This window comes from Salvelinus fontinalis, chromosome 12 (assembly GCF_029448725.1).
Source record: "Salvelinus fontinalis isolate EN_2023a chromosome 12, ASM2944872v1, whole genome shotgun sequence".
Taxonomy (NCBI): Eukaryota; Metazoa; Chordata; class Actinopteri; order Salmoniformes; family Salmonidae; genus Salvelinus; species Salvelinus fontinalis.
This window is the reverse complement of record NC_074676.1, coordinates 27,151,333-27,167,636: the sequence shown is the minus strand read 5'-3', so window position 1 is coordinate 27,167,636 and position 16,304 is coordinate 27,151,333.

The window sequence follows — 16,304 nt, the reverse complement described above, 5'->3', positions numbered from 1 at the left end:
ATAAAGAAAAACAAGATGAGATATGATATTTTGTTAGAAAGCTGACAGATTTATAGCATGGCTAAAGAGCCAGCAAGTTCACAATTGTGAGTTTTAAATTGTAGCTTTCCTGCCAACTGTTTTACTGTTGGGAGATAGCTAGGCAACGCAAACCACAAGCCAGCAAATTCAATTCAGACAAACCCAAAGGGTTCAGGTTCTCTTGGAGCTGTACAACAAACAAGCTCCAGAGAGGTACTTTAATTGGGTTAGATTTCTTTACCTTTTCAAGCAATGATTGTCATAGCCCATGACCACACTAGCACCGATGTAGATTGAACTTTGTATTCCAGTTGATCTTTTTTTTTTAAGTTTATTACTATTATTCATATTTTAAATTCAAGGATTTTAGTGTAAAAAAGATCGCTGAAAATAAATCTGTGAATCAATTGTTAATTGTGTATCATCCATATTTTAAAAGAAATGTGTGAAAAGTTGGTTTTTACATTATAGATAATAAAGTAAAAAATGATGACATCATTAAGGAAAAACAAGCAAATATATGAACACAGATCAACCCGTAATCATTTTGATACTTTTGCATCATCCTACTGGGTAAGGAGTATACAGATACCCCGAACGTGCATTATTAGTTATACAAGTTATAATTGAAGGACGTTGGCTTCGGGACTGTAAGAAGTGACATTTGATTAGCATGATGTTGAATGCTGATTCATATAGCTACAGAGTAATGTTAGTGGAGAGTTAATTAGAGGGGCTTGCAGACTCGGAACATTGCAGTGACAAGCAGCAGAAATGTGTGTCAGATTTAGCAACCTTTCTAATCCCTAGCAAAAACCCTTTCTTCCATTCCAAGAATTTGTCCCCTAATTAAGGTCTATGCTGGAATTCTGTCTAATTTGTAAAAGCACTATAAGTAAGATTGTGCTAATTGCTTCTAGTAAAAAGAGATATTACTATCCTGAATCAAATACAGCAATTACAACTGTAGATAATGTTGTCAAATCGATCAATGGAAATCTCTTCTGTAATCTTTTATTAGTTTACTGAGAATTCTGTATCTATTAAAATCTAAACGTGTGATGAGAAATGACACTCGTGATAAAAAGTAGCCTATTGCTATAACACGAACAAGCATATAGACAGGATTCAAATAATGTGAATTGATTTTTTGAAGAAAAAAACCCTAAAAGATACAAAACTTGAACTTTTGCATCTGTCTGGAGGTTGGGAATTTCCCAGATTTCTTTTCTCACTTTTACAGTCTAAACGGATAGAGTTCATTACAAACTTCATAAATAATACAATTTATAGCTAATACTATTAGTTTAGTATATCATATTGTCTGTTTTTGTATGGCCATGTGCACAATTTACTGCAGGACACATAACGATTATATTCTTTACAGTGTTTAGCCCCCAAGTTTTTCATTGCACATTTTCTTTTAGCAGAAGGTTTCCTTATTCTAATTTCATTGACTCCCCAAGCATGCAGTAAGGATCCAATTCAGTGGACTTCATACTCTCATGTATGCTGTCCTATATGGTTTTACAATTGATTGCTATGTAACTTGGTACAGCAGACACAAGTAACATAGCAGCTTAATACCCACTGAAATTTAAACTTAAACAAAATATATATTTTTTTTTTACCCAAAAGGAATAGAGTTATGTGATGATGATGATAATAGGAAATGGCTGAGAAAATGTGTAGCCTAGATAATGAAAACAATTGACCAGGGCTTGACATAGTGTATACCTGTTTCTGCTTGTGGTACTGGCAGCAATAGATAGATGGCACTGCATGCAAGGTAGAGCAAAGGGCCAGAGACTTTCTCTACTGTCTTTCTGGCTCTTACTCTCATTATCCACATGAAAATTAACCTGTCAATTTATCAATCAATACCATCTTGAATTTCTGCCTCCTGTTCGGCGGCTAGCGTCGGCACCCACTCTGCCACACAGATAACCAGGATGTGTGTAGTGAATGAGTGCATTATCACTTAAATGACTGCTATGAATCACAATCACTGCCAGGCTGTTGATAAGAAGGAAATAGACAAGCTAGTGGTTTTTAAAAGCATATGTCTATGTTTTCATTCTGTTATTTATTGAGGTCACCTTATTATAAAATAGGGTCAGAGTAGGACAAACAGCGTTTCTCTTTAGTTGTATGGAGTTACTTTAAAAGTCAAATAAATACATTCTTCAATCATATGTTTTATTTTTAAGAATGCTGGTTTTGCAGCTCACCATCATCATTACTCCTGTAAAGAAAGCACTGTGACATTATGTGGAAAGGTATGCATTTATTTACTACTACTAAAGTGTGAGTGTGATGTGGATTGTGGTCATATGTAGCAGTGTTTAATATCTGAATTCATCGCAAAAGTGTCTTATAAAATTTAAAACTGAAAACTCTAAACAGAAATGTTCTGTAGAATGTAATATAAAATGTTATATAATAATAGTTTCGACTAGAGAAAATACAATAAAGGTAAGAGACATAAATAGGGTGGATGTTCAAAATATGATTATTATTATTTGTAGTAGTATTAGTGTGCTTATTGTATTATAATAATGGTTAACGTACATCATTAATAGTAGTAGTGGTGGTGGCTGTGGTACAATGTTGTCGTGCTTTTTTTGCTGTGCTTTGCAAAACAAAGAAATCTATGTCCTTTGCTGTGGGAAAGTGGTCAGACTAATAATCAACGGAACTGAGCATGAGTCACACGGCACTGTTCAGCTCATAAGAAAATGTACTGCACTTTACTGCCCATCACAATCAGTAAATGACAACTGTGGAAATTAACATCCTTTGACATAAACACACATCACAAATCCAGTCTTTTGAGAGACATAAATCTTTATGGCCAGGATATAGTTGAGTTTGTTTAACTCTTCTATATGTGCTGTGGCACACCAGCACTCAGAATTAGAAAGGAGGAGGATTGAAATATGTGTTTGCACACTCAGCATGCTACAGTGCCATAATAAGCACTGGGACACTTCTTTATCTCTAAATGCGTAATAATGTGATAAGCTAAACTCTCAAAAATTGTGCAAATGCGACTGGAGGACCTCAATTGCCTCGGTTCATTCTGCTTTCATTTTTTTCAGGTATTTTATTTTTCTCAGTTCAGTTTATTAGCACCTACATGACTGCATATTTTGAAAGAGTAGGGGGGTGAACAGCACAAGATAGGTCTTCTGAATAGCGGCAGGGAGCTTTCTTTTTTCAATTGTTGTTATTTGCAAATGGCTTTATTGTGTAGAGGTGCCACAGAAGGAGGGGGCGCTAGTGAGAGAAAATGACGGCGGGTATTTTAACACACAGGCAAAAAAGAGGAGAGAAAGAGGAACACAACATCTGGTAATTAGTTTCAGCAAGCTTAGCCTAATGATGTAAGCAGATGACTTTCCAACAGACTGGGAGAGGGGCAGAGAGGGTGCTTTTTAGGGCCTTTCAAGTCTGTCCCATTTATGGACTGGAGACAGAGGCCACCCATATACTGTAGGTCTAGAGAAACAGCACATTAACTCTTTGTGAGGTGATAAATGCTGATTAAAAATGGAGGTGGTAGAAAAATGTCCTGCCGTTCTAAATTGAGCATTGTTGGACTAGTTTTTATGCAGAGAGAGAACATTGTGGGGCACCCCAGTGTTTGTTTCTGTCTATTGTTTTGTGCTCCCTGCCAGCGGTACGATGTGAGCCATGAGAGGTTGTGGGTGCTGCCTGGCCCCTTGCCCACTGGCTCCCTCCCCTCGGAGAGCAGAGATCAGCCGTCTGCACAGAATGAAAGGAGAGGAGGCCAGGGACCCAGCGGGATGAAGGACACCAGCCTCCAGTCAATGTGTTGAGGAGATTCAGGATGAAACACAACATTAAGACCAATTTACAGACTTGCTCTTAATTTCAGCAGGACTGATTGATCCTGACAGGGAGGGCATCATGCCGCCTTCCAGATCACTTAAACCAGTGGCCCCTGTCTCATTGCTTAATGTCATGTCATTGGCTATCATTGCTGGATGAACAGTGAGCTGTTGGATTTAGGTTAAATTACTACTTGTAGGATTACTCTTATTTTTACACTTCAATAATCAATGTGGATTTTGATAATAATGTCATAATGCAATCTCGCCATTGCATTCTCCACCGCTTTTTTTCCACGCAGTACCTAATCTGTAGTGAAATCCATTGAGACTCACTGTCTTGCTGGTTTATTGATTTTTTTTCTCCTTGCCCTGAGAACCTGGGACAGGAACTGGAGAGCTGAGGTGCCGAAGAGAGTACAGACATAGGCCCCTATACCTTGCCCTAGGGGCTCTGATCATGCATCCAGCAAGTAGACCGTTTACATAATTTGGCCTATTTTGGCCTATGTTACACATCTTGCTATGTACAGTATTCTACACAATCAAAGTGACTCTTTCAATGTGAAATACTGTAACTAGATGCTCAATTATAGGATACTGCAATATGAACCAGCTGCTGTAGTTTACAGTCACTGTCTTTGTATGTTGCCAGAGCAGTACTGCTTTAGCATGCAGTGGTGACATTTTACCTGCCATCTATTTATTAAGCGGGATGTTCATTGAAGCAGCTCAGGTTAAGTACCTTGCTCAGTGTCTCACTGGAGAAATTGAACCTGCAGCCCTCTAGTCCCAAGTTCAGTTCCCTAACCACAACCAGCCTGCCCCTTTGAAGGATGAGGTCTGTGGAAGAGTGGTGCTATGTATACCTCACAGCCAGTGATCTATTCCATGACTGATATCATGTTGCTCCATGTCATTGACCGATGTTACCTGCATCCTTTCCATCACGATTAGATCCATGACTGTGCCTCCATTTCCCTTATAAAATCAGATCCATTCTTTTAACCCTTGAGATGCTGGGATTAAGTCTAGAGAGAGAGAGCTGAGTTTGTTCTTAGGTGAGATGCTGTCAGACTGCAATGGTACCCTCGAACCGGTGACGTGTATCACTACGTAAATGGATTATGTGCTATAATATAAGTTATGTAAGTCACAAAGTATGGAGACATCTGCTAAACCCATTTGCATCTATTGAAACAATGTAATACAAATAATGGCGAGGACATAGAAGATTTATCTCACATTATAATCATCCCTGCTACCCTTTATTACAACATTACACATGTCTATTAACAACAAAACATCTGGGCTAAATGGAGAAGCAGCATCTACCCCCACATAGATTGTCTTTTGTTCCAGGTTTGATTGCATATCATATGCAGCTGCTTCAATTACATTCAAATAATAATTTTGAAAAAAGTTTAACCACATTATTTATGTGTACAGTGTACAACCTATAATGTATTTTCATATCAATTGTTTGATACAGTATGCAATCAGACAATTGGTGACCAAATCATAACTCTGTTTCTCTACTGTGTATTGCATGTTCTTAAAAAGCCACAATTGTAGTTATATTACGTGACTTAGGTATAAAAAATATAAAAAATTGTGCATTAAATATTGATTCAGAAGAAATGTTTCTACGTTGTTAAGTGTTATAACCATGTCTTCAAATATGCTTTAAAACAGGAATAGCTTCCCAAACTTGCAGTATAAACTATTAAACAAAATATCTGAAATATAGCAGAGTAAATATCTTCAATAATCAAATACTTAATTCCTTATTTAACAAAATACTTACTTTATAATTTAAAATATGTAAAATATAATTGAATACAAAAATACTCCGGTATATGTGTTTAATTCAGGTCTGATGCTGGTTTTTGTTTTAAATTGTATTCTGCTCCATTATTGAGAAAGTGGACTGGTATTCTACGTCTAATGGATTGCTTACCTTCAGGGGCCGTCTGTACCGCCAGCTGATGTGTTAATACAAATGAAGCAGATAACCCTTTTTAAGCATCATTCCCCAGAAGTGTGACTGGCAGGTGGGGAAACAGAAATAATAGTTTTATATTTGCTGTCATATATTCCTGATTTAGAGGAGCAGATAGATAGTTTGTGACTTGAGGATGGACATTTTAGGAGATGTGCCATGTGGCTTAGATTAGAGAATCTCTTCACAGATGTTGGGTTTATCTTTGAACATTGGAAATCCACAGATTTTAGTAGTTAAAACTGAAAAGACATATCAACGCATCTTCACAGAAGCAATTATTTTAATATAAAATCGGGTGTTCTTATAAAATAACCCTAATTTGAACCGCTTTATTTTATTTAAAATAAAATTAATACATTTTAAGCTCTACCCATGCCCCCTCCCAATTTAGTAATCACAGGCAGTTTGGCAGCACAACATAATTAGTTTGCACGCCAGATTTCCCATGAGCCCCAACCCAGTTCACTGCCAATCCCCTCCTCATCAGCAGTCCAGAGTTAGCACCTACTTTCTCTGGTTCCCCCAAGGCTGTCCGTGGAGTCAGCGTGCCCTAAAAACACTGCCATCCAATGCTCCTGGCGCCTCAGGCGGGTATGGGTGAAACTTCAGAGGCAGATGGCACAGGAGAGGATAAAAGAGCATATCTTAAAGGTAGAGCATCTTAACAAAAGTGGAACATACATCCTAGAGCTAAGATTACAGGAGACAAGTGTCGAGAAAGACTAGTCGCAGACATCATTTTTAAAACATTTGATGTTATGTGGGTAGGCAATGTATCTTTATACAGTTATTAGTCATACTGAAAAAAACAAGTGAAAGCAATGTACAGTGCCAGTCAAAAGTTTGGACATACATACTCATTACAGGGTTTTTACAACAAAAATGTTATATAATTTTCTGCATTGTAGAATAATAGTGAAGACAAAGTGCTAAACAAATAAAAATATATCTTATATTTGAGATTCTTCAAAGTAGCCACCCTTTGCCTTGATGACAGCTTTGCACACTCTTGGCATTCTCTCAACCAGCTTCATGAGGTAGTCACCTGGTATGCATTTCAATTAACAGTTGTGCCGTGTTCATAGTTAATTTATGGAATTTCTTTCCTTTCTAATGCATTTGAGCCAATCAGTTGTGCTGTGACAAGGTAGGGCGGGTATACAGAAGATAGACCTGTTTGGTAAAATACCAAGTCCATTTTATGGCAAGAACAGCTCAAATAAGCAAAGAGAATTTTTTACTTTAAAACATGAAAGACAGTCAATCCGGAAAATTTCAAGAACTTTGAAAGTTTCTTCAAGTGCAGTCGCAAAAACCATCAAGCGCTACGATGAACCTGGCTCCCATGATGACCGCCACAGGAAAGGAAGACCCAGAGTTACCTCTACTGCAGATGATAAGTTAATTAGTTACCAGCCTCAGAAATTGCAGCCCAAATAAATGCTTCACAGAGTTCAAGTAAGAGAGACATCTCAACATCAACTGTTCAGAGGAGACTGTGTGAATCAGGCCTTCATGGTCAAATTGTTTGGGATGAGTTGGACCACAGAGTGAAGGAAAAGTATCCAACAAGTGCTCAGCATATGTAGTAACTCCTTCAAGACTGTTGGAAAAGCATTTCAGGTGAAGCTGGTTGAGAGAATGCCAAGAGTGTGCAAAGCTGTCATCAAGGCAAAGGGTGGCTACTTTGAAGAATATAAAATATATTTTGATTTGTTTAACACTTTTTTGCTTGCTACTTAATTCCATATGTGTTATTTCATAGTTTTTACAATGTAGAAAATAGTATAAATAAAGAAAAACCCTTGAATGACTATGTGTGTCCACACTTCTGACTGGTATTGTATTTCAGTCAGCAGGGATGCAAGCATTCATAAACAAATGCATCTGTGTAACAGTGTCATCTGCTACACCTGTCACCGACCTCCATCAGTCTTATAGAGGATCTTATGTAGTGCATCATGTTAGCTGTCACTACCTCCTATCTGTGATGGGGATACAGCAGTGTCTACATGTGCTCTCTTTAACACAGGTTTCACAACGGTGTGACAAATATACTGTACCTCACACAAAACCTTTTGAAAACTTTTCATACAGACATCACACTTCTCTCTCTCCCACACATTCCAACTTCCCTGTTTTGAATTGAGTATTAGGAGATGTTTTGTATGTGTGAGGTATGTCAACACCCACCTGTAGCACACGCTCCAGCAGGTATATCTCACTGGTCATCCCCAAAGCCAACACCTGCTTTGGCCACCTTTCCTTCCAGTTCTCTGCTGCCAATGACTGGAACGAATTGCAAAAATCACTGAAGTTGGAGACTTATATCTCCCTCACTTACTTTAAACATCAGCTATCTGAGCAGCTAACCGATCGCCGCAGCTGTACACAGCCCATCTGTAAAAGCCCATCCAATCTACCTACCTCATCCCCATATTGTTTTTATTTACTTTTTTGTTCTTTTGCACACCAGTATTTCTACTTGCACATCATCATCTGCAACTTTATCACTCCAGTGTTAATTCGCTAAATTGTAATTACTTCGCTACTATGGCCTATTTATTGCCTTACCTCCTCACGCCATTTGCACACACTGTATATAGACTTTTTTTTCTATTGTGTTATTGATTGTACGTTTGTTTATTCCATGTGTAACTCTGTGTTGTTTGTGTCGCACTGCTTTGCTTTATCTTGGCCAGGTCGCAGTTGTAAATGAGAACTTGTTCTCAACTGGACTACCTGGTTAAATAAAGGTGAAATAAAAATGTAAATGTCACCTGTGCAACTAGAGATAAATAAACTCTAGAACACCTTTACTCCACACACAGAGGTGTGTACAACACTCTTCCTCACATTCCATTTCGCCAATCTGACTTAAAAGCAAAAAACTCAAACAGGAAGTACCAGTGACCTACTCAATACGGAAGTGCTCCAATGAAGCGAATGCTAAGCTACAGGACTGTTTCGCTAGCACAGACTGGAATATGTTCCGGGATTCATCCGATGGCATTGAAGAGTTTACACCATCAGTCAAAGGCTTCATCAATAAGTGCATCGATGACGTCGTCCCCACAGTGACCGTACGTACAGTTGAAGTCGGAGGTTTACATACACTTAGTTTTTCAACCACTCCACAAATTTCTTGTTAACAAACTATAGTTTTGGCAAGTCGGTTAGGACATCTACTTTGTGCATGACATGAATTTTTCCAACAATTGTTTACAGACAGATTATTTCACTTATAATTCGCTGTATCACAATTCCAGTGGGTCAGAAGTTTACATACACTAAATTGACTGTGCCTTTAAACAGCTTGTAAAATTCCAGAAAAAGATATCATGGCTTTAGAGGCTTCTGATAGGCTAATTGACATCATTTGAGTCAATTGGAGGTGTACCTGTGGATGTATTTCAATGCCTACCTTCAAACTCAGTGCCTCTTTGTAGACCTCCACAAGTCTGGTTCATCCTTGGGAGCAATTTCCAAACGCCTGAAGGTACAACGTTCATCTGTACAAACAATAGTACGCAAGTATAAACACCATGGGACCCCGCAGCTGTCATACCGCTCAGAAAGGAGACGCATTCTTTCTCCTTGAGATGAATGTACTTTGGTGCGAAAAGTGCAAATCAATCTCAGAACAATAGCAAAAGACCTTGTGAAGATGCTGGAGGAAACAGGTACAAAAGTAACTATATCCACAGTAAAATGAGGCCTATATTGACATAACCTGAAAGGCCGCTCAGCAAGGAAGAAGTCACTGATCCAAAACTGCCATGAAAAAGCCAGACTACGGTTTGAAACTGCACATGGGGATAAAGATCGTCCTTTTTGGAGAAATGTCCTCTGGTCTGATGAAACATTGAATGGGCCAAAATGTACCCAATTTATTGTGGGAAGCTTGTGGAAAGCTACCCGAAACATTTGACCCAAGTTAACCTGTTGGGGATGGGGGCGCTGTTTAGACTATTTATGCTAATGTGGCTAATTTTTTAAACGGCTTCCCACAAAATCCTTGATCGTACAATATGCATATTATTATTATTATTGGATAGAAAACAGTCTATAGTTTCTATAGGAGTTGAAATTTTGTCTCTAAGTGGAACAGAGCCCATTCTACAGCAATTTCCCTGACATGGAGTCAGATTTGAGAAACGTTGGCCACTTTTCTGAAGTCATTTAAACGGGCACTGTCGTTGCTATGACTATACGGACACTTCTTACGTCTTCCCCTGGATGCCTTTACGTGATGACGATTCCAACGGGCTCGATTGCTCGTTCACAGGCCCTACAAATGAAAAAAACCTTTAGCTAGCAAGTCTTTTCTTGCTGCGTAACGCGCGTGGAAGACACCGACCCTCTCCTGTTCCAAGCGTTAGTTTAGCCTGTTATATTTCTCCGGTCATCTTTTCACTCGTTATAGGAGTTACAAACATCACAAAGTAGTTAATTTAAAGCGTTTTATAGCAATTTATATCCGTTTAGTGCGATTTTGGGACATTTATTTTTGCAACGATGTGAAAAGTTGGGAACGCTTTTCAGTTCATCCCGAACGTAGTTGACATTTCCACATGGCAAGAGGACAGCTTTCCACCAAAAGACGATTTCTCCCAAGAAAGGATCCTTTGCCCAAGATACTGATGGAAGAACAGCTCAAGGTAGGACATTTTTATTATGATAAATCGTGTTTCTGTCGAAACATTTTAGTGGCTTAGGACGCCATGTTTTTTGACGTAGCTTCGCTTGGCGCAAACTGTATTGAAAAGTAAGGATAAATTAAAAAATGTAATAACGCAATTGTATTAAGAATTAAATTGTCTATCAATCCCTGTCCACCCTATATTTTTTAGTCACGTTTATGAGTATTTATGTATAAGAGTAGATCACTGTCTAAGTGGCGCAAGGACGTTTTCTTTACCAGCTTGTCTACATTTCACATTGTCTAACCATGATTTTGGTGGCTAAATATAAACATTTTCGATCAAACTGTATATGCATGTTGTAATGTGATGTTACAGGAGTGTCATCGGAAGAATTCTGAGAAGGTTAGTGAAAAAATTAATATCTTTTGGCGATGTTGACTTTTATCGCTCACTTTGGCTAGAATCAATGCTGGGCTGCTAATTGCTATGTGCTAAGCTAATATAACGATTTATTGTGTTTTCGCTGTAAGACACTTAGAAAATCTGAAATATTGTCTGTATTCACAGGATCTGTGTCTTTCGATTCGTGTATGCTGTGTATTTTTACGAAATGTTTGATGATTAGTAGTTAGGTAAACACGTTGCTCATTGTAATTATTCTAGTCCATTTGTGATGGTGGGTGCAATTGTAAACTATGCCATATACCTGAAATATGCACTTTTTTCTAACAAAACCTATCCCATACCATAAATATGTTATCAGACTGTCATCTAATGAGTTTTTTTGTTGGTTAGGGGCTATAAATATCTTAGTTTAGCCGAATTGGTGATGGCTACTGGTGTTGGTGGACAAATAAAAGATGGTGGATTATGCTAATGTGTTTTTAGGTAATAGATGTACATCTTTACATATTGTGTCTTCCCTGTAAAACATTTTAAAAATCGGAAATGTTGACTGGATTCATAAGATCTGTGTCTTTCATTAGCTGTATTGGACTTTAATGTGTGAAAGTTAAATATTTTAAAAAAATGTATTTTTTGAATTTCGCGGCACTGGTTTTTCAGTGGGGGGGGGGGGGGTGTGCCGCTAGCGCCACGCTGATCCTAGACAGGTTAAAGAAGTAAAAGGCAATGCTACCAAATACTAATTGAGTGTATGTAAACGTCTGACCCACTGGGAATGTGATGATAGAAATAAAAGCTGAAATAAATAATTCTCTCTATTATTATTATTCTGACATTTCACATTCATAAAATAATGTGGTGATCCTAACTGACCTAAAACAGGGAATTTTTCATGGATTAAATGTCAGGAATTGTGAAAAACTGAGTTAAATTAATTTGGTTAAGGTGTATGCAAACTTCTGACTTCAATTGTACATATCCCAACCAGAAGCCATGGATTTACAGGCAACGTCCGCACTGAGCTAAAGGCTAAAGCTGCCGCTTTCAAGGAGCGGGATACTAATCTGGAGGCTTATAAGAAATCCCACTATGCCTTCCGATGAACCATCAAACAGGCAAAGAGTCAATACAGGACAAAGATCGAATCCAACTACACCGGCTCTGACACTCTTTGGATGTGTGAGGGCTTGCAAACTATCACGGATTACAAAGAGAATCCCAGCCGCGAGCTGTCCAGTTCCGCAAGCCTACCAGACGAGCTAAATACCTTCTATGCTCGCTTTGAGGCTAGCAACACTGAACCATGCATGAGAGCACCAGTTGTTCAGGACGACTGTGTGATCATGCTCTCCGTAGCCGATGTGAGTAAGGCCTTTAAACAGGTTAACATTCGCAAGGCCGCAGGGCCAGGTCAAGTACTCAGAGCATGCTCTGACCAGCTGGCAAGTGTCTTCGGACATTTTCCTGACCCAGTGTGTAATACCTACATGTTTCAAGCAGACCATAATAGTCCCTGTGCCCAAGAACGCCAAGGTGACCTGTCTAAATGACTATCGCCTTGTAGCACTCACATCTGTAGCCATTCTTTGAACGGCTGGTCATGGCTCACATCAACACCATCATCCCAGGCACCCTGGACCCACTCCAATTTGAATAGTGCCCCAACAGATTCACAGACGACGCAATCTCTCTTGCTCTCCATACTGCTCTTTCCCATCTGGACAAAAGAATCACCTTCGTGAGAATGCTGTTCATTAACTACAGCTCAGCATTCAACACCATAGTGCCCTCCAAGCTCATCACTAAAATAAGGACCCTGGGATTAAACAGCTCCATCTGCAACTGTGCTGCCCCCAGGTGGTGAGGGTAGGTAACAACACATCCGCCATGCTCACCCCCAACACAGGGGCCCCTCAGGGGCAAAGTGATTAGTCCCCTCCAAGGCTCCCTGTTCACCCACGACAGCGTGGCAGCGCAAGACTTCAACACCATCATTAAGTTTGCAAATAACACGATGTTGGTAGGCCTGATCACCGACGATGATGAGACAGCCTACAGGGAGCAGGTCAGAGATCTGTCAGTGTTGTGCCAGGACAACAACCTCTCCCTCAACGTCAGAAAAACAAAGTATCTGATCATGGACTACAGGAAACAGAGAGCTGTGAAAGCCCCCATCCACATTGATGGGGCTGTAGTGGAGCAGGTCGAGAGCTTCAAGTTCCTTGGTGTCCACATCACTAAGGAATTATAATGGTCCACACACACCAACACAGTCGTGAAGAGGGAGCGACAACACCTCTTCCCCCTCAGAAGGCTGAAAAGATTTGTCATGGGCCCTCAGATCCTCAAAAAGTTATACAGCTGCACCATTGAGAGCATATTGACTGGCTGCATCACCGCTTGGTATAGCAACTGCTTGGCATCCAACCGCAAGGTGCTACAGAGGTTAATGCGTACGGTACAGTACATGACTGGGACCGAGCTCCCTGCCATCCAGGACCTCTATACAAGGCGGTGTCAGAGGAAGGCGCTAAAAATTGTCAAAGACTCCAGCCACCCAAGTCATATACTGTTCTCTCTGCTACTGCACAGCAAGCAGTACCAAGTCTGTAACCAACAGGACCCAGAACAGCTTCTAACCCCAAGCCATAAGACTGCTAGATACTTAGCCCAGGGAGCTATTTGTTAACTATTTAACTATGTGCATTGATCCTTTTTGCACTAACTCTTTTGACTCATCACATACGCTGTTGTTACTGTTTATTATCCTGTCTAGGATCAGCGTGGCGCTAGCGGCACACCCCCCCCCCCCCACTGAAAAACCAGTGCCGCGAAATTCAAAAAAAATATTTTTTTAAAATATTTAACTTTCACACATTAAAGTCCAATACAGCTAATGAAAGACACAGATCTTATGAATCCAGTCAACATTTCCGATTTTTAAAATGTTTTACAGGGAAGACACAATATGTAAAGATGTACATCTATTACCTAAAAACACATTAGCATAATCCACCATCTTTTATTTGTCCACCAACACCAGTAGCCATCACCAATTCGGCTAAACTAAGATATTTATAGCCCCTAACCAACAAAAAAACTCATTAGATGACAGTCTGATAACATATTTATGGTATGGGATAGGTTTTGTTAGAAAAAAGTGCATATTTCAGGTATATGGCATAGTTTACAATTGCACCCACCATCACAAATGGACTAGAATAATTACAATGAGCAACGTGTTTACCTAACTACTAATCATCAAACATTTCGTAAAAATACACAGCATACACGAATCGAAAGACACAGATCCTGTGAATACAGACAATATTTCAGATTTTCTAAGTGTCTTACAGCGAAAACACAATAAATCGTTATATTAGCTTAGCACATAGCAATTAGCAGCCCAGCATTGATTCTAGCCAAAGTGAGCGATAAAAGTCAACATCGCCAAAAGATATTAATTTTTTCACTAACCTTCTCAGAATTCTTCCGATGACACTCCTGTAACATCACATTACAACATGCATATACAGTTTGATCGAAAATGTTTATATTTAGCCACCAAAATCATGGTTAGACAATGTGAAATGTAGACAAGCTGGTAAAGAAAACGTCCTTGCGCCACTTAGACAGTGATCTACTCTTATACATAAATACTCATAAACGTGACTAAAAAATATAGGGTGGACAGGGATTGATAGACAATTTAATTCTTAATACAATTGCGTTATTACATTTTTTAATTTATCCTTACTTTTCAATACAGTTTGCGCCAAGCGAAGCTACGTCAAAAAACATGGCGTCCTAAGCCACTAAAATGTTTCGACAGAAACACGATTTATCATAATAAAAATGTCCTACCTTGAGCTGTTCTTCCATCAGTATCTTGGGCAAAGGATCCTTTCTTGGGAGAAATCGTCTTTTGGTGGAAAGCTGTCCTCTTGCCATGTGGAAATGTCAACTACGTTCGGGATGAACTGAAAAGCGTTCCCAACTTTTCACATCGTTGCAAAAATAAATGTCCCAAAATCGCACTAAACGGATATAAATTGCTATAAAACGCTTTAAATTAACTACTTTGTGATGTTTGTAACTCCTATAACGAGTGAAAAGATGACCGGAGAAATATAACAGGCTAAACTAATGCTTGGAACAGGAGAGGGTCGGTGTCTTCCACGCGCGTTACGCAGCAAGAAAAGACTTGCTAGCTAAAGGTTTTTTTCATTTGTAGGGCCTGTGAACGAGCAATCGAGCCCGTTGGAATCGTCATCACGTAAAGGCATCCAGGGGAAGACGTAAGAAGTGTCCGTATAGTCATAGCAACGACAGTGCCCGTTTAAATGACTTCAGAAAAGTGGCCAACGTTTCTCAAATCTGACTCCATGTCAGGGAAATTGCTGTAGAATGGGCTCTGTTCCACTTAGAGACAAAATTTCAACTCCTATAGAAACTATAGACTGTTTTCTATCCAATAATAATAATAATATGCATATTGTACGATCAAGGATTTTGTGGGAAGCCGTTTAAAAAATTAGCCACATTAGCATAAATAGTCTAAACAGCGCCCCCATCCCCAACAGGTTATCTATCCTGTTGCAGAGTCACTTTATTCCTACCTACTGTACGTATATGTACATATAGTATCTTCCTCAATTACCTCGTGCCCCTTCACATCGACACAGTAATGGTACCCTGTGTATACAGCCAAGTTATCATTACTCATTGTGTATTTATTCCTTTTTTTTATTTTTCTTCTATTATTTCAATAATTTTCTCTCTGCATTGTTGGGAAGGGCCCGTATGTAAGCATTTCCCTGTTAGTCTACACCCGTCGTTTACAAAACATGTGAAAATAAAATGTGATTTGTATGCATCTAACCTACCCTCTGCCAGTCACCAGCAAGAAGTGGTCTGGCAGTTTTAAATGCCACCCAGCCCATCTGGGAAACAGACCCTTTTCATTCAACATACAGATGTCAGATCTTAATTTGATCACTCTTTTGTCATGGAAAATGTTCCTGCACATCAGCAAATTCAAATAAGCCTTGTGATTTAGATACTTTCACTGAAAACCTGTTCAACTAGCTATTTTGTTTCTTTCCATGCAGTCGAGTCATTCAGACCAGTGCCAGTTATCAAAAGCATCCTCTGTCTTTCACGCACTCAAACACAAAAAGCACCAATATTAATAAATGTTCTACTACAACATTCAAATATACAAAAATGTGTCTGAAATGTATCCATTCACATCAACAACCTCTTAATAACACAAGATCGATATTGGTCTCCACTAAGACATACAAGTGTATTCGAAATGCAGCCGTACAGTAGGCTACACCTAAACTATAGCCAGTGGTGTCATGCTATTTC